Below are 18,321 nucleotides of genomic sequence, written 5' to 3' on the forward strand. Positions count from 1 at the left end.
CTCTTCTGGTTGGCCACCTTGTGATGATTACTTAGAGCCGTCCTATGGGATTTTTTCTTGTTTTTTTTAATTCGTTCACAGTGATCTCGAATGGAGCAACTTCAAAAGGAAGAAATCTGGGAAAATATAAAAAATTATATACCTCTTTTTTTCCCCGTACCGTGCGAATTGTGAATGGACATGGTTCTACCTCTACGAGCCACTAGGAAAAAAACGAATCTTATCAATTTTAAATATTTTTTGTTCTCTAAACTGTTGAACCATAAGAGTCAAGAAACCTCTCGTCGAATAAAGTGTTTCGAAAAACCTAAACTTTACTATCTGGACTAAATGTACGATATCTTACAATGCCAAAGTGCGATATTTAATTTTGGTTAGATTAACTAACGCATTATGGTCACTTGTTAACCGGACTTCTTTTACATAATTCACCCAAATATGCTCTTTCTTAGTGAAAAAAAATGAGCATTCCGTCTAGAAAGCAAGTCGCACGCGGAGGATGTCACTGTCTATCGGCAAGCATCATCATTTGAGGGAGTATTCACGTTGCTGGAAAAGCAGAAGCGGAGGAAAGCAGAAGCTTCCGCTCGAATCAAATCAGCGCGGTCTAAAGGACACGCACGAGAAGTTGACTCGTTCTTTCGTAGGCCTGTCCCCATCCGAGCACGTGAAACGAGCGTTTCCTCCTCGCGAGGCATTGACGGCGTTCCCTCCGGCTCCTGTGAAAATCCTCCGTAATTCATAAGCAAAGCTCCGCGGCCGTCGATTGGGTGGAGCCAGCGGGCATCGCGGCCGCACGCGTGTCGAGCAGCGGTAGAACGATCGCGGCGGCGGCGAAGACGCTCCCGCGTTCTGGAAGGCCTCCAGGGAAAGCGGAAAATGCTTTTCACGTTCCCCCCGTTAATTTGGGATTACGAAACAGAACAGAAAACATGCAATGATTTGAACGCTTTCGTGGGTTTCACCGACCGAGTGTCCTGGGCACTCGTTAAGCTATTAATTTAAAAAAAAAAAAAAATTGCAATTTCCGTTGCGGCTATTGTGCTTGTATTGTGCATAATCATTGGTTTAGAAAAATTTACGGTTTTTAATATTTATTCTCACGTCATGTGTAATGACTTTATGAAAACATGTAGTATTCAGAATTAAGCATGTCCATAATAAGCTTATAAATGGGTCTCTTTAGGATGTGAATTGACATATTTAAGTAAAAGATATTATATGTACTCATTTTTCCAATATTAGGGATGGTAATCAGGTGAATGGTGAATAAGAACTCATGCTTTCTTATGGAGTATTAATTATGACATCACAACATACTAATTTATCCATTGAGCTCGATCTTCTTAGAGAGCAGTAAGACTTTGATTTATTATAATGCATTTTAACAAAATGACAAAAGATAGGATGATCGAGGACTTTTTTTGTAAGGGATTTCGGTGTTTCCCAAACACCTGTTAGGAACAATTACTGAGAAAATATATCAATTTATAAAGCATCGGTTGTAAGCAACACGAGGAAAGCAATGCATAAAGAAATTACTATTTTTTTCTAAAATGGGTGCTGTATAAGTACCTTGGGAGCTCTCATTAGAGAAATCATTTTAAAGATACGGGCATGGGTAGATGGATAATTAAAACGGAGAGAGAAGAAGGCAATTGGGATGATGTCCGGATCACAGCTTGCAACATGAGTATCGTCTTGATCTTTTTAGAGAGCAATAAGTTGTCGAGTTATTACAATACAATTCAATAAGATGGTAAAAGATAGGACAATCAAGGGCTTTTCTTTTTGAAGGGGATTTCAGTGTTTCCCGAACACCAATCAGGTATATTTAATGAGAAAATATTTCGATCAGTAGAGCATCGATCGCACGTAGCATGAAGAAGGCGATGCAACCAAAAGTTACTATTTTTTTCTAAAATGGGTGTTGAACAAGTACCTTCAAAGCTCTCGTGAGAAAATCATTTTATAAATATGGATTATTATAATAGTTTGTTTGTATGGATGGATGACTAAAACGGAGAGAAAAGAAGGCAATTGGGATGATGTCCGGATCACAGCTTGTTGCCAACTTGACGCGGCAACTGGGATTACGTCTTGGTCACTGTCTTTTTTGGCCCAACTTGACAAGCCGGCCGCGGGAGCCAACGAGCACCGCGCGATGCCGGGGTCGCCTCACACGGTCACGTCCACATCGTTTTAGGTCGACGTTCGAGCGGGAACTCTCTTTCCTGGCCGTCCCGCTCGTGTGTTCACATGTGATCTTGCACCCTTTTACCCTTGCGAGCTATGCGAATATTCAGAAAATGAAAAAAAAAAAAAATCGCATTCACGCACGTGCAGAGCCCAAATTGCCAAAATAAATTAACAAATAAATTTATGTTCGATAATAGAGGTGAGTAATATCAAGTTCTATACAAGTTCCACTTGCAACATGGAAACTACTAACTGGATAAGTTCCTTTTTTTTGGAATCAACCTACGTATCATGAAATCCGAAACCTACCAAGATCATTTCTTGGTTCCACTCAAATTCCACTTGTATTTTTTATTGAATTATTGTAATAAATCATCAATTTTAATGACCACCGTTTGCTACTATAATTCACTGATCACAATTTTTATTTAAACATACAAATAATATGAAATATTAATAAAGTAAAAGTCTCAGCCATAAAAATAGAAGCTTAGACTAATGATGTCATAGAATAGCATAAGATCGTCTATTAAAAAAAATTTTTTTTTAGGCTTCAATTTCCATCTACTTAGAACCTAGAACCTACCTGTCGAAGTAAATTCTTAATTTTTTGAACTTGGAACCTACTCCGCATACTCTGAAATTTAACTAGGTAGTTGTTCATCGGTTTAGATGCTCACCCCTAAATCATATCGATACCTAAAGAAAAAAGATTGATGACTTCATGTTGTAAGTGAACCAATCCATTTATATGCAAATATATAATAGCTCTAACCTGATTATGACAAGCTTAAAAATGCGTTTGTGTCCATGTTGACACGTCAGTTATCATGTCAACAGCACACTTTTCGCTAAATCTAAAATGCGGTCGTATACTCTTAAGATATTTTCACAAACTTTTTTTTAGTTCACAATGATTTCAAATGTGTTGCATAATCTCCGCAAGAATACTAATTTCGAGTTTCAAGTTCATGATGTAGACACATTTCACGCGTGAGGCATAGACTATAACATGTCACTTCACGAAAGTATTAGATTCAAACATGGAATACAAAAACCGCCAGGCGTAAACACATACTGCCAACTTCCTACGACAAAATCTTGACATTAGATTTCACGGAAAATATGTACTTATTGGCACGAGCTTATTCGGGATTCCAAAAACCGATTGCTCTTGTCTTGTTGATTGGGGTGCTCGCTCACTTGCAAAAAGGACTAAATAAAACGTCAATGATATTCTTGCACTTTATAGAATCCAACCATTTTCTTCTATTCCTGAATCTCGAAATCTTAGCATCGCCTTTCGAAATTCTATAACGGATGCTTGGTTTGAGAGGAACGGGAAGTTACCCCCAAGTTTCTTGGTCTAAGTTTTTACCTTTCTAATCTAGGAAAGAATACCCTCAAGTTTCACATTCTAAAATTCAGATAAAATAGTTTAGGGACTTACTCAGGTCCAAAAAATAACTAAATAATAAGTCAATGATATTATTGCACTTTGTAGAATGGGCAAACCTCTGTTATCTCTCGAACCGAGCGTCCGTTGATGATTTCCGAACGACCATGCCAAGGTTTTGGGATCCGGAAACAGAAGAAAATGGACGGAAACCGGCGGCGCCGTTTAAGATTCGTGGCTTGGTTTCTGATCGCCGCAATTCGTAATTTTTTTTATTTTTTGTTCATTTTGTTTTGTTTTTCTAAAAAGCATTAGACACCTTTTCTTTTTCTTTCTTTTGTTTTTCTTGCTTTGTTTTTATCCTTTTGTCGGTGATGCTTTGGGGAGCTTGCGCAGCTCGCATGCACAGAGATCATGCAATAATTATTTTTCATTTTATTTTATTCCATTTCGCGATGGCCGGCTTGCCTACGGAAGGGTCACCCCTCTGCGCCCGCGTGCGTCTCTGGCAATCTGTCCATTGCAAAAGGCTACGCAACGACAGCCACAAGTGATAATAAACAAGAATTTTGTGATTTCGATTTGTATTGGGGGGATTTTGGTCAATTAAATAAAGTAATTTACCAACAGCTCCCGTACGTGTCGTGCGCGATTACTATTTTGGAAAGTCCAATGATTCCGAAAGTATATTCAATAAGTGCCCTCGGTTCGCATGACTAACTTTTTCGGTGTGGATACAATTGTTTTAAGATGAGGAATATTTAACTTGATCAGATGTGCCGGAAGATTGTGGGATGACGTGATAAGGAGTTTACATCCTTATAAATTAGGGAAAACGACATAAATGATTTTTAAATTTTGACCAAATGTGCAACGTAGTCTCAAACTTTTAATTTGTTTAACATGATTTTTTATTCTTATTTTCTATTTTCGACCAAAAAAAAAAATAAATGTAACCTAATGTGCACTGTGGTCTTGAACTTTTTTAATTTGGTTAAAATGATCAACAAGTTCCACTAAATTTAAATTCATGAAAAGATAATATTGAACACTTTTATATGATTTATGGACTAAGCTGGATATGTACAAAAAAATTTAGGGATTACATTACACATTGAGTTATAATTCAAAAATCATATTGAATAAATTAAAAATTTAAGGACTGTATTACACAATCATTTATGTCATTATCGCTAGTGTATGAGTCTCAATGGAGTTTGCCAGTGAATTACCGATTAAGAGTTACATTTGAATTGATTCATCACTAGTCTGTCCACCTATCTGGCATATTGTGCCTTGTTTAGCGAGGACTGTTTTAACTGGATCAAATCCAATTGCAGGAATTTCCCCGGCTGGAGCCCAAGACCCAGAACCCCTATGGGCTTTGTATCTTCTGTAGAGGGGGTCAGGGGTCCTTTGGGTCCACCGTAGTAGAATGGGTTCTTGATGTTCTACCTTGTTCTAATCATCTCATTTCAATTTTGTCTATCAGAGCAGGCGAGTTCCTTTCGTTTAAAAGGGGGGAAGACTGCTAGAAATAAAATCCAAGACGAGGAAAGCTTGAGCATGGAGAACACCCCCAACGTGGTTGGATTAAGCTCGATAGCAATGGAGCGATGGACATGGAATCCAGCTTAACAGACCAGGACGGAGAGCTCGATCCTTAATGTGGTACTTGCCTGAAAACAAAGCAGTTGATGACAATGTCCTATTGAAACCCCTTTGATAAAAAAATTTGCAGGAGGTCGATGAAAACGTTCTAGCAGGTCAGAAAGTACGTGTTGTTTAGGTAAGGCTGAAATGGGAAGCGGACCCTTTTGGAGTGCATAGGAAAAGGAACTCAACTGGAGACTTTCTTGATTTCGATTCGGCCCCTTTTCCTTTGTTGGGCTTCTTGTAGGATCTGTAGGTTCTCCTGTGTTAACGTATCGTCCTAAAATTCAGCAACTCGATCTCTTCTGCCTCTCTCAAAATTTTACATTTTTGAATTTTAATTTCTTTCCTCAATTTAAGGATTCTTTCCTGAATTGAAGGAATCAGTTTTACTATTATCATATAACTATGTATCTATTTAAACTCATTCTATACATCAATAGTAACAATATGGAAAGTCAAAAAAAGTTAGGCTACGTTTGGCAATTAAAATAAAATTCAAGATAGAACAAGATTTATCCTATTCAGCATTTGGTGCTTACTCAAAATAGAATAAATTCGGATATAAGAGGATATAGACCAATAAAATTATCCTATGGAGAAAGTATGATAAAGGTGGATGAGATTTCTAACATCCATAATAGAAAAGTTATTTTTCTCAAATGACTAACTTTTTAAATTGATAAAATTAAAATAAATGAGAGAAAGTATGATAAAGGTGAATGAGATTTCTAACATCCATAATAGAAAAGTTATTTTTCTCAAATGACTAACTTTTTAAATTGATAAAATTAAAATTATATTTCATTTATTTCTTTCTTGCCCTTCCATCATTCTTTCATAAATTTTATCAAATAGTGAATTGTACTAATATAAAGAAATTAATTAAAAAGAGAAAAAAGCAAATAAAAAAAAAAAAGTAGGTAAGAGTGTTGCGAGAGATTTTTACCATATTCGTTTGTAAATTTTTTTGTTCATTTATATTAATATGTCGTTTGTACCAAATAATTTATATGATATAATATAAATATATCCGAGTTTATTATTATAAACACCAAATAATTGATAGCATATAACAAAATTCCAAGATTTCATAACACCAAATAATTGATAGCATATAACAAAATTCCAAGATTTCATATCATATCTTATTTAGTCCTATGCTAGTTAAAAATCTGGACGACCAAACGTAACCTTAAAGTTTCCTTTACAATCTTCATGGAATATCATTACTTGTGATCTTGCTTCTTCTTCTTCATGGCTCCCTCCAATTATGAGGCTACCAGCACTATTGGGCTGCGTTTGGATATGGCTTTTCGAAGCCACTTTAGGCTTCCAAAGCCCTTTGGGTTAAAAATGAGTGTTCAACAAATTTTTTTGTAAACACCCTTAAAAGAAAGTAAGCCTTTTGAAGGTTGAAATGCCTATGGCAGGGGGATGACCCTCCCTTGGGCACCTGCCTTGGGCATTTCAGCATTCTCGGTAAGATGGGCTCCCATTAATAAATTTTGTACAATTGCCATTGTTGCCCTGATAACTTAATGAAATTCCAAGTTTAACCCTTTAGTTGAAAACCCTAGATGATCTGCACATGCTTTTGCCTCTTCCCTTTGTGTGCCACCCAACTATCCCAAAATTTTCGTTTTCTTCTTCTCTCTCAAATCCACATGCACACACCAAGAATCGTTGTCAAACCGAGCTCCCCCATACAACCCGAAAGCCACTTCTCATTACGCTCCTTTGTAATTCGCCTTCGGTTTCACTGCACCTTTGGTTTCACTGCTCTTCATTGCTCGCCTATCTAGTCACTGCTTGGTCGTCTTCCGTCTTCGCTCATCAGTCACTAGTGCTCGCCTCTCTCTTGGTGTTTGCTTTCTTTTTTGAATCAAGTCGCTGGTCTCTCTCGTGTTTGCCTCCTCTTCGCTGAGAACCTAGTTGCTCGTCTCACCCTAAATCCAAGTTCTTTTGATTCAATTCCTTCTTATTATGCTTTTTCTAGTTGTGATTTTTAAGCGTGTAGTGATTTCATGAATGATACTTTCGATGCCATGCTTGATGAGTATAAATTTAGATGCTTGAATAACAGAAACTTTTTGAGAGAGACTGAGAGAGGACAAGGGAGATGAAAATCGAGCGAAATTTCAAGGTTCATTAGAGAATCCTGCAGATATAGATGGCAGAGAGACCACTTTAGCCGAAGGGTTTAACAAAATTTTAATTTGCAAACACTTTGCTCATTTGTACATCAGGGGCCTGCAGATATGTGCAGGGCCAATTAATTTCTTATCAGTAAATCATTTTGCCAAGATCAAGCAATCATATGCAAGCCTACATATGGTTCTACTAGATCCTCACCCTTTGTTTGACATGTATTGGCTTATTCCATTTATGCTACTTAGGAAACAAAATTAAAAATGAGAAAAAAAAACAACAAAAAAGTTTTACATTCTTATGGGTGGGAAAAAAATAAGAAGCTTGGCATTTAGCAAGATGAATAATTGAAATTTAACTAGTCTTTTTACTTTTGACTTTTGAACGATCTAATTCTTCTCTTAATTATGATGCTTTAAAAACTCTAGGTTGCGCCTCCTATATTGATAGTTTGGGAATCTATCTATTTGAATTTGTTTGTGCCCATCTATAGTTTTCATTGTCTAAGGAGTTATTTGTGTAGTGTTTGCCGAATTGTGTTGCGTCCTTCTGTCATATCTCCATATTTTTACCCAAACACAACTGCATGGTACGGTCCTTGCTTCTTCTCTTGCTGCTGTTTGACCTCATAGTTGCTCTTAAAGAAGCAGTCATCGATGAGATTCTTGCTTTTCATATGTTGCCATGCCTAGCATTATGTGGGGAATTGATTTATGAAGAAATTGGATACATTTCCTTATCTAAAAGGTTTGTACAGTCTAGCAAATGTTTTTGATGTAAGCTATAATGGCATTTTAGCAAGTATTAAATGAGGAGGAGATTGACCTTTTCGGCTTCCTTTTTTGGTCCTTTTGGGAGTACTATCATCCTTGTTTTTTATTTGGGATATGATGTTGGGCTTATTGGGCATCTTCTAACTTGAAATGCTTGTAGCCACTTTCGCGGAAGAAGCATAGTTATGTAAATCTTTAGGGTGATCAGTCTCATTAGTGCAAGAGCTGATAAGTCCTTCAACTGGACTTTACATTAATCAAAATAGCTCCAAAATAAAGGAATTCATATGTTAGAATTTTTTATGCTATGCATAGTTCTGTCTTTATACATATGGGTTCATTTACCATTAAGGAATTAGGTCATTAGTTAATTTCATTTGTTTTCATTTTTCAAATATGTTCGTGTTTATTTTATTGGAAGATGGTGAGTTTATCAAAAGAATAGGCATATTGGAGCTTGAAAGATGTAGAAACTTTTTGTCAATTGTGCATTGAACAAATTGAAAAAGGAAATCGTCCTACAAGCAACAAAAGAGACAGATGAACAGTTATAATTAACAAGTTTGAGGAGCCAATGGGCAAAAAATATGATAAAAATCAAATAAAGAGTAAGTGAGATAATTTAAAGGAAGAATGGAAAAAGATGGAAGTAATTGGTTCAAAAGAAAACTAGATTAGAATGGGATCCAAGGAAGAAAACCATTGATGCGAGTGATGAATGGAGTGAGAAAAAGATTAAGGTGTTTATCTCTTCTTTTGTCGGATTTTTTTTGTAAGTTAATCTTTTATAATATAACTCATGAATATATCTTATTATAACAAGCTAGTCCTAAGCTTAAAGTCTTTCGAACGAAAGGATACATGCTGATATTGAAGTTTTGTTGGACAGAATGTTCGAGGGTACGTTTGCTACTGGAAGTGTTACTTGAAATTCTGCACAAGATTTATGCAATACTGAGAATCTTGAGGCCACACAAGCTAATATTGGTGGTTGTGCCGGATCTACTGATGATGTTTTAAAGTGTGATGTAGGTGAAATGAATGTCCAACCAAGTCAAAGTAAGAGCCATAAAAGAACAGTACAAAGTTCAATGAAGCAAGCTCGAGGAAAGAGAGGGAAAAAATTGACCGGACTTGCTAAGTTAGCATCGCAAATTGACATACTTTGTTCAGCAGTTGAAATTAGGAGTAATGCAACATCGGTTGCAAAGGAGTTTGATCCTTACAAAGAAATTATGCAAACGTTGAAAGCCATACCGAGATTAAGCAAGACAGAAAGTTGTTCTTCTTTGCACTTGCTCATCTTTTTGAAAAAAAGAAGAAAAAAGACAACATGCAGATTTTTATGAACTTGGATGGAGATAAAGAAAAAGTTGAGTAGCTGAAGTATAAGTTGGAAGAGCATAATAGTCGTTGCTAGGATGCTAGTTACTTGTTTGAGCTATTTTATATTAATTTATGTTGTAATGTGAGACTTATTTTGGATGGTGATTTGCACTACTTGTGAACTCTTTTTTTAATTATGTTTTAATGTGAAACCTGTGTTTTTAGTTTATGTTCTTTTGATTAGGTGAAGTTTGTATATATATTATGTATGATAATTGTTTCATTGATGGATGATTATCCATCACTTTTTTTTTTACAGTTTTATTACTTTAAATAGATATGAACGATTTTCCTGAAAGAGAAATCCATGAAAAAGAGGACGAAAAATATTGGCAATTTGTGGAAATTACTGAAGCCGCAATCGCTTATTAGGCAATATACAATCACAAAAAACCTTGTAGGACATCATCATATACAAGAAATGCATGGTTAGAAGAGTTGATGGCGAAGATGCTAATCTGATAAAGTGTTATCAAATATTTAAAATGGATAAGATTGTATTTAATAATTTAATTCATGATTTAGTAACACGCTATAATCTTGAAGGAACTAGGAATATTGATATTACAGAAATGTTTCGAATATTTCTTCATATTTTAGGACATGATATAGATAATAGGTTAATATAATAGCACTTTCAACGCTTTGGGGAAATTATAAGCAGGTACTTTAGCTTAGTATTAGACAAAGTATGTGAAATGGGAAAAGATTTAATCCAACCAGCTAATTGGCAATTTAGGGATGTTCCAGAGAAGATAAAAAATAATTGAAAATTTTATCCATATTTTAAGGTATGTTTCGATTATATAAGAGGAAGAAAGAAATAAATGCAAATTTTGATTATACAATAATATTTGTGTTTTTGTTTTCGAATTATAATTGATAGCACTCATATCCTAATGGTGATACGTACAAAAGATCATATTTGTTTTATTAATTGAAAAGGTACACCGACTCAAAATATTTTGGCGGTGTGTAATTTTAATATGTAATTCATTTATGTTTAGACTAGTTGAGAGGGACAAGCTTATAAAACTCATATTTTTTATGAAGTTTTAGGGAGATGTGATCTGCAATTTCCTCATCCTCCTTCGGATTTGTTAATTAATGGTTTTTGTACATTAATATGTATTAATATGACCTATGTTGGTTAAATTTATATTATATTTGTGCAGATAAATATTATTTAGTAGATATTGGATATCCAAATCCGATGAGTTATTTGAGACCATATAAAGAAATTAGATATAAGTTGTTATAATTTTAATAAGGTCACGCCCCTACAGGCTATCGAGAGGTATTCAATCGTGCTCATTTCTCAGTGCGATCGAAAATTGAGCGAGCTTTTGGTATGTTGAAGAAGAAGTGGAAGATTTACCATGAATGGACCTAGACTGAGAACCAGGGAAGGAGAGTAAGTTTCCTGCAGGTATGCATCCCACAGTGGGCGAACAACTCCCGTTCAAGCCCTTTAAGGACAGCCTTTAGCGAAAACTACTCACCATTACTTTAGTTCGAGCCTAGAGACACTCGAGATGCCAGGATGGAAGCGTTTCTAACCTACCCAAGCTGCATTTCTTGGAGGATCCTACCAGGCTGGAGAAGAAGAGGAAATTAGAAAGCCATGGAGAGATTTTCACAAAGTACATACTTTACTTCAGAGGACTCTGCCCAAAACAATATACCCTCCTTGCCTTATATAGGCAATAAGAAGTCACAAGGACACACACAGGGACCTAGCTCACAGGTCCAAAAACAAACAGAGGCACCGGAAACTTCCAAGAGGGAATTATTCGCACACTATGAACGAATCGATCGGAATGTACTTTCCTAGCCTAGTGCTACAGTAAAAGTGAACAGTGATTTTGCTACAGTGAAATTGTACGGACTCAACGGTCTCATCCGTCACGAGTATTGTAGCTACATACTGAGTCTTCCAAGCTGTCTTCTAGGAGATGTGCTTTGTATTTCTGTTCAAGGGCTTCAAGGTCTTCAGGTGAGAGTATCTGGTTCAGCCTTCATGATGAGGATGCTTCTTCATGTGCCCAATGTGATGCTTCTTCTTCAGCCTAGTTTGTATTTTCATCTTCTTGAGGGCCAGTAGGAATTCTTGGCTGAGGCCAGTTGGATGGCTATGCATAGAAAGATGTGTCCATGCTTTGGAATTGTTCGTAGGGATCCTGGGACAGAGGTCCTCCAAAGCGTGCATAGGGGTCCTGGGTGGATTGGACAATGTCATCTTCGGTTGTCATTTCAGGCTCTTGGGATGATATGGCTTGTCTGTATTGTTCGAGTGCTTCCTTAGCTTCTGGTGTTAGGTCATAATAATCCCACGTAGTAGGTACATTATTCCAAACATCTTCGGGAATGGTCTTGTTTTCTTGGCATAGAATTCTCTAGAGTTCTCGGTATTCATGTTCACAAAGTCTAACAGATCTAGGATAAGATTTGTAAATCTGGGCTTCTCGGCTGTTCAAGTTAGGTTTATAGGATGTGGTTTCTATTTCTAGTGGTGCATCGAGAATACTTCCATTATTTCTAGAAAAATTCCATGGACGTCGGAAAAATAGGATGGTGTGGACCTCAGGATTTGGTGTCATGGTTCTTAGTTCTTTTTCCAAGTCTTGTTTCCAACATGTAGGATGATAGAACCAATTTAGAAAATCTAAAAGATTTCTATCACATTCTTTTTCAATGTTTCTTCCGAGCAGGAATATCTTTGTGAGGTTAGCAATGAATCTTCTGGTTGGAATTTCAAAAGCTATTAGGTACTTATTGGTTAAGTACCACAATAACGTTTTGAGCTGTTCAGGAAAATCATCTTCCTTCCAGATAAGAGGATGAATGAATGGATAATCCATATTTAACCCAAAAGGATAAAGAATTGAACCTCCATTCAATCTGAATAGATCTGTATGGCTTTGCCACATGAGGTTCTCCAGGTTCTCAGCAAGACTGTCGTTCTGGATTTGCTGAATAATCTCCTGGGGGTATTTCCAGCTTTGCGAATCTTTGATCTTCTCAATTTTGTATTTCACTCCATGATTAAGCATATGGAAATCAGGCCTCTTGATGTACATGTTGATTTCGGCTGGTGCTTTTGGCCTTGATAAGAAGTCAGCAAGTACATTCTTCTTTCCAAGAATATGCTTAGTTTCAAAGGAGTATTTTGAGAACCATTCAGCCCATCGAAGCAGTTGGGAATTTGGAATCTATTTTTGTTTAAACTTGGTCATTTGAGGGAAAGATGCCATGTCTAATTCTATCAGGAAGTGGTGGCCTATGAGATGAAACTCAAATTTTTTGATCCCATTTTTTACTGCTAGGATTTCTTTAAAAGTGGAATGGTAATACATTTCAGCTTGAGAAAACTTTCCACTTTTGTGAGCACAGAGGTGTCTCTTACCATCAATTTCTTAAAAAAGAATGGCTGCCCAGTATTCGTCACTGGCGTCAGTTTGAAGAATTCTTTTGCCTGTTGATGGTATTTGCAATGGTGGAAGATTCTGTATAATCTCCTTGAGTTCAGCGACTGCTTTAGTTTGAGCTTTTCCCCAAGGTGGGGAATTCTTCTTCAGCATGGATTGCAAAGGAATCAGAAGCTTTGCAATGTTTGGGACAAAAATCCTGAGATAATTAATTATCCCAAGAAATTGTTGAACTTGCTTTGTTGTGAAGTTGTCTTGAGGAAATTTCAATAATTCTTGAGCGATATGTGGCCCTGGATAGTATGTACCTTTGTTAAGGTGCATACCAAGAAATTCGATTTCTGTCTGGGCAATATTCATCTTCTTTTGAGAAATCATAATACCATGCTTTTTCACGATTTCTGCAAACTGCTCAAGAAGTTGACAGTGTGACTGCTCATCAGGACTGTAGAGCAGAATATCGTCAATGTATACGGCTGCACTTGATAAGATCGGTTGGAAAATACGACACATGACCTTTTGGAAGAGGGATGGTGCTACCTTTAAGCCAAAAGGAAGAATTTTCCATTGGAAGTGCTGGTTCGAGATACATAATCCTGTTTTGGATGTCTTTAGGATGGATGCCCAATTGCCAAAATCCGGCTTTGAGGTCGAATTTGGAATAGACGTGGGCCGTGGTTAGACCACTAAAGAAAGAATCTCTAGATGGTAAGCAATTAAAAATTATTATAGCAGCAATGACTTTACATAATTATATACGACGAAATGCCGTTAATGATAGACATTTGGGATAAGTGTATTAGAAGTCCTAAAACTTATCATGAAAATGCAATTGTGTCCTAAAACTTTCAAAAAGTGCAATTAAGTCCTAAAACTTGTCACGAAAGTTCAATCAAGTCCTAAAACTTGTCTCGAAAGTGTAACCGAGTCCTAAAAATTTCAAAAAATGCAATCAATGGAAGGACTTAAATTGAACCACTTTGATATGTTTTAGGACTTGATTGCACTTTTTGAAAGTTATATGACTTAATTATACTTCATGACAAATTTTTGGACTTAATTGCACTTTTTAAAATTTTTAGGATTTAATTGTATTTTCATGACAAATTTTAGGACTTCCAATGCACTTATCCCTAGACATTTTGTAAGAGTAAATTTTGATCTCAATTATGGATATTTAGTTGACCTTGATAATACAAATGATGCGGCCAGTACTTCAAATAATAATTTATTTTTTGACATGACGCGTTTACGTGATCAAATAGTAATGAGTTTAGTAAATACTTAAGGATGCTTGTAATTTTCAATGAAAACCTATTTCTTTCTTCAATGTATACGTAATCATGTTTATTATAATGAAATTACTCTTTTTCTTTTGAAATTGAGAAAAAGTCCACTTTGATGTATGTTTTAACTTATGAATTTGTTAATATATCTTTTTTACATTACATCTTAGTGCAAAAATATAAAATAAAGTCATTATTTTTATTTTCAATTAAAAAAATAAAAAATAAAAAACTTAAATCGGTCGTGCTAAAGGACTTCTCAAATATGTGTTTACCAAACGACATTTCCCCAAAGTTGTTTCTCAAGGCACTTTTTAATTATAGTTTACCAAATAGTTTTCATATTTCATCAAAATCCTTTAGACGAAAGTCCTTTGTATTTCTTTAAAGGCTTTTCCCAAAAGCTTTCCCAAACGCACCCGTAATTCCCAAATTTAATCCCCACCTATTATGATTGCTCCCGTTAAATTTCTCAATATCAGATTTCCTCTCAACCATAATTGCAATAACATAATTTCTAGATAATAATCATACAAGTAAAAGCGCCAAATCACAATCAAGAAATCTGATCCCAAGTTCTTATACCAATTGTTGGAATGTAATATGCGGAAATAAAATGATCTTACAACTTACGTCAATGCGGAATCACCTGAGAAATAAACAAGAAATAATAAGACACCAGAAATTTACGTGGTTCGGTTCGAGTATTGGTACCTACATCCACAGGGAGAGTCAGTAACAAATAATCCACTATAATCGGAGAATCGGAGTTTATAATCGCTCATACGCTCGAGTGTTTCCCACACCTAGATTTAATTCCAAACCCAAAGTGTTTATAAATAAACAACTTACTTGGACATAAACTCACTACACAAAATTACCACACGTTCAAATTCAAGCAAAACGTTCTATGTACTCCACAAACAATAAAAATCATTTGCTTGTTCTTCTTTGTATAGCTCCGCTGTTCTTCTTCTTTTTCTTGTGTGTGGCACTCCTTAACTTTTTTGCGGCACACTCTAAAGAAAGAACTCACGTTAGGGTTTTATATGTGTGCCAAATACCTTTTTACTTTAATGTGAACTAGGCTTTTGTAGGGAGAAAGAAATCCTTACTTTTCTTTACACGATTCTGTTAAAAATAACTTATACTTTTCAATAAATATAATAAAATATGTAGACCCATTTTTTTTTGTCTTTTGGCAGCACACTCTAAAGAAAGAACCCACGTTAGGGTTTTATATATGTGTCCAACACCTTTTTATTTTAACGTGAACTAGGCTTTTGTAGGGAAAAAAGAAATCATTGCTTTTCTTTACACGATTCTGTTAAAGCTGCGCATGACAATACTTCTTGGCTAAGGAAGATTTTTTTTTTTTTTTCAGAAATAGTTTTTTTCTATTTCTATTCCGGGGAATAATTTTTAAGTAAAATAATCCGTTTGGTAACTATATAAATTTCTACTCTTGGAATAGAAAAAAATAGAAATGCGTTTGGTAACGCAACAGTTTCTTTTTATTTATTCATTTTTATTCTTGCTCACGGATCGCCAACCACCGACCGCCTACCGCCGCCACCCGTCACTCGCCACCGCCGCTGCACGACCGTTGGCTGCCAACTGCTGCTGCAGAGCCCATCGGTCGCTGCCGACCGCCGGCCACCGGAGGAAGCGGTCGATAGCGGCGAGCGGTGACGGGCAAAGCGGCAGTCGACGGTGGCGGCGGTGGCGATGGTCAGCGGCGGCCAGCGGCGTCGGTGGCGGTTCCGAGCGATTGGAGGTGGCCACGGCAAGAGAGAGAAACAAAAGAAAAAAAGAAGAAAATTGGCTTATTTCTAGAAATTATTATCGGGAACAAGAAGCTATTTTTTTTGTTTCTCAAAACTATTCCCGGAAACAAAAAAATAAAGAAATTATTCTTAGAAACAAATGTTTTACTAAACAGGTCTTTGTTCTTTTTTGTTCCGGAGAACAAAATAACAGAAATTTGGAGAAACAAAAACGTTACCATGCGCAGCCTAAAGATAACTTCTACTCTTCAATAAAGATAATAAAATATGTAGACCCATTTTTTTTTGTCTTTTTGCGGCACACTCTAAAGAAAGAACCCGTGTTAGGGTTTTATATGTGTGCCCAACACCTTTTTACTTTAACGTGAACTAGGCTTTTGTAGATAAAAAAGAAATCCTTGCTTTTTTTTACACAATTCTGTTAAAAATAACTTTTACTCTTCAATAAAGATAATAAAATATGTAGACTCATTTTTTTTTTGTCTTGTAGCTGCACATGATATCTTCCTTACTTATTTGCATGTCTGAAAGAAAAGTCCACGAAGGAAATTGTTTCTTCTTTCTTCATCCGATTTCTAATCCTTGGAAGAAAATCTTTATCAACAAATTCGGTTTAACAAATCGTTATCCAAATTCAAATTCGAGACGTTAATTTAATAGTATACCCATTGCACATGTTGGTTCATCACCATCTCATCCTCTTCATCACCTCTCCACCTCAAATCTATATTCCACTATCCCACAATTCACACAATTTACTCTCCGTTTACTACTTTTCCAAAGATAACGTCTCTTTAACTTCGACGTCTCTAGTTTTTGTATTAAGGATAGGGCCATGGAGAGGATACTATATTAAGGGTCAATTGAGAACGGCTTGTACCCAGTTTGCACTCCAACATTATCCACAACTCCAAAGGCTCATTAGAGTTCCTCCATCACCACGGATCATTGACACACTCATCTTAGTCACTCCTTTCATGACATTCAACGGACCATTTTCTCAATCGATTCTATTTCCAATAAATTGAGCTTATGCATTTGCTTTTATGTTAGTAAGCGAAGAGACTCAAGCTACATTTTTCTAAGTATCATTCTTCCTCTAGTTGTCCTTTAGAATTATTAAATTGTGATGCATGGGGCGTTGTTCCACATTATCTAGTTCTAGTTATTTTTATTATGTTCTCTTTATCAATGATTTTTCCAAATATTCCTAATTATTTCCCATGAAAATAAAATATGACTTTTATGACATCTTTGTCTGTTTTAAGAAGCAAGTTGAAAATCTTTTGCAAACATCATTACCACATTTTGCTCGAACAGTAGTGACGAATTCACAAGTAATACCTTCAACAATTTTTATTAATCACATCGCATTACACATGAATATTCTTAGCCCCACACACCCGAACAAAATGGGGTTTTAGAGGGCAAGCATCGCCACATAATTAAAATTGGCTTAGCTATGTGCACATATGCCTCCTAAATTTTGGCTAGAAGCCTTCATCACAACCATTTACTTGATTAGCCGCATGTCCATACTTCAAAATCACATTTGCTCCCCATATCAAGCTTTATTTCACACTTTTCTTGATTATTCACACTTGCGAACCTTTTGTTCTCTTTGCTTCCCATGGCTTCAACCTTACAATGCTAACAAATTGCAATTTCGATCAACCCTCTGTTGTTTTATAGGCTATAACTATAGTCATAAAGGGTATTGTTGTATGGATCTTTCATCTGTTTGATTATATATTTCTCATTATGTCATCTTTGATGAAACTAAGTTTTCTCACTTGCACTCATTCTTCCTATCTTCCACCTCGTAGTCTCGATTTCTTTGGAGTCATTTAAACCGAGTATGTTAATTATAGTCCTTCCACCACTTCATAAATCGTTTTCATATCCAACAACACCTCCCCGATGCCTTCATCATTGACTACTTGACCTATCTTCTAGACCTCTAGCCAATCCTTCCTCCACCTATTGATAATCAACCTGTCATTCTTTTTCCACTCACCTAATGCAAATAAAGTGTAAGTCCTATATTACCAAATGAAAGGTCTTTGCCCACACCCTTCACCCACTTCCACTTGCACTTACCATTAATTATATCTCCAAATCAACATGTTACTCCCAAGCGGTGTTTAAGAATTTACGTCTTTTCAACAACAACAAACATGATGTGTGGTCCCTTATGATCCTACTATGAGTGTAGTGGCCTGCAAATGGATATTTCAAGTTAAATGAAATTTGTATGGCTCA

The sequence above is a fragment of the Eucalyptus grandis genome, chromosome 8 (genome assembly GCF_016545825.1).
Source record: "Eucalyptus grandis isolate ANBG69807.140 chromosome 8, ASM1654582v1, whole genome shotgun sequence".
Taxonomy (NCBI): Eukaryota; Viridiplantae; Streptophyta; class Magnoliopsida; order Myrtales; family Myrtaceae; genus Eucalyptus; species Eucalyptus grandis.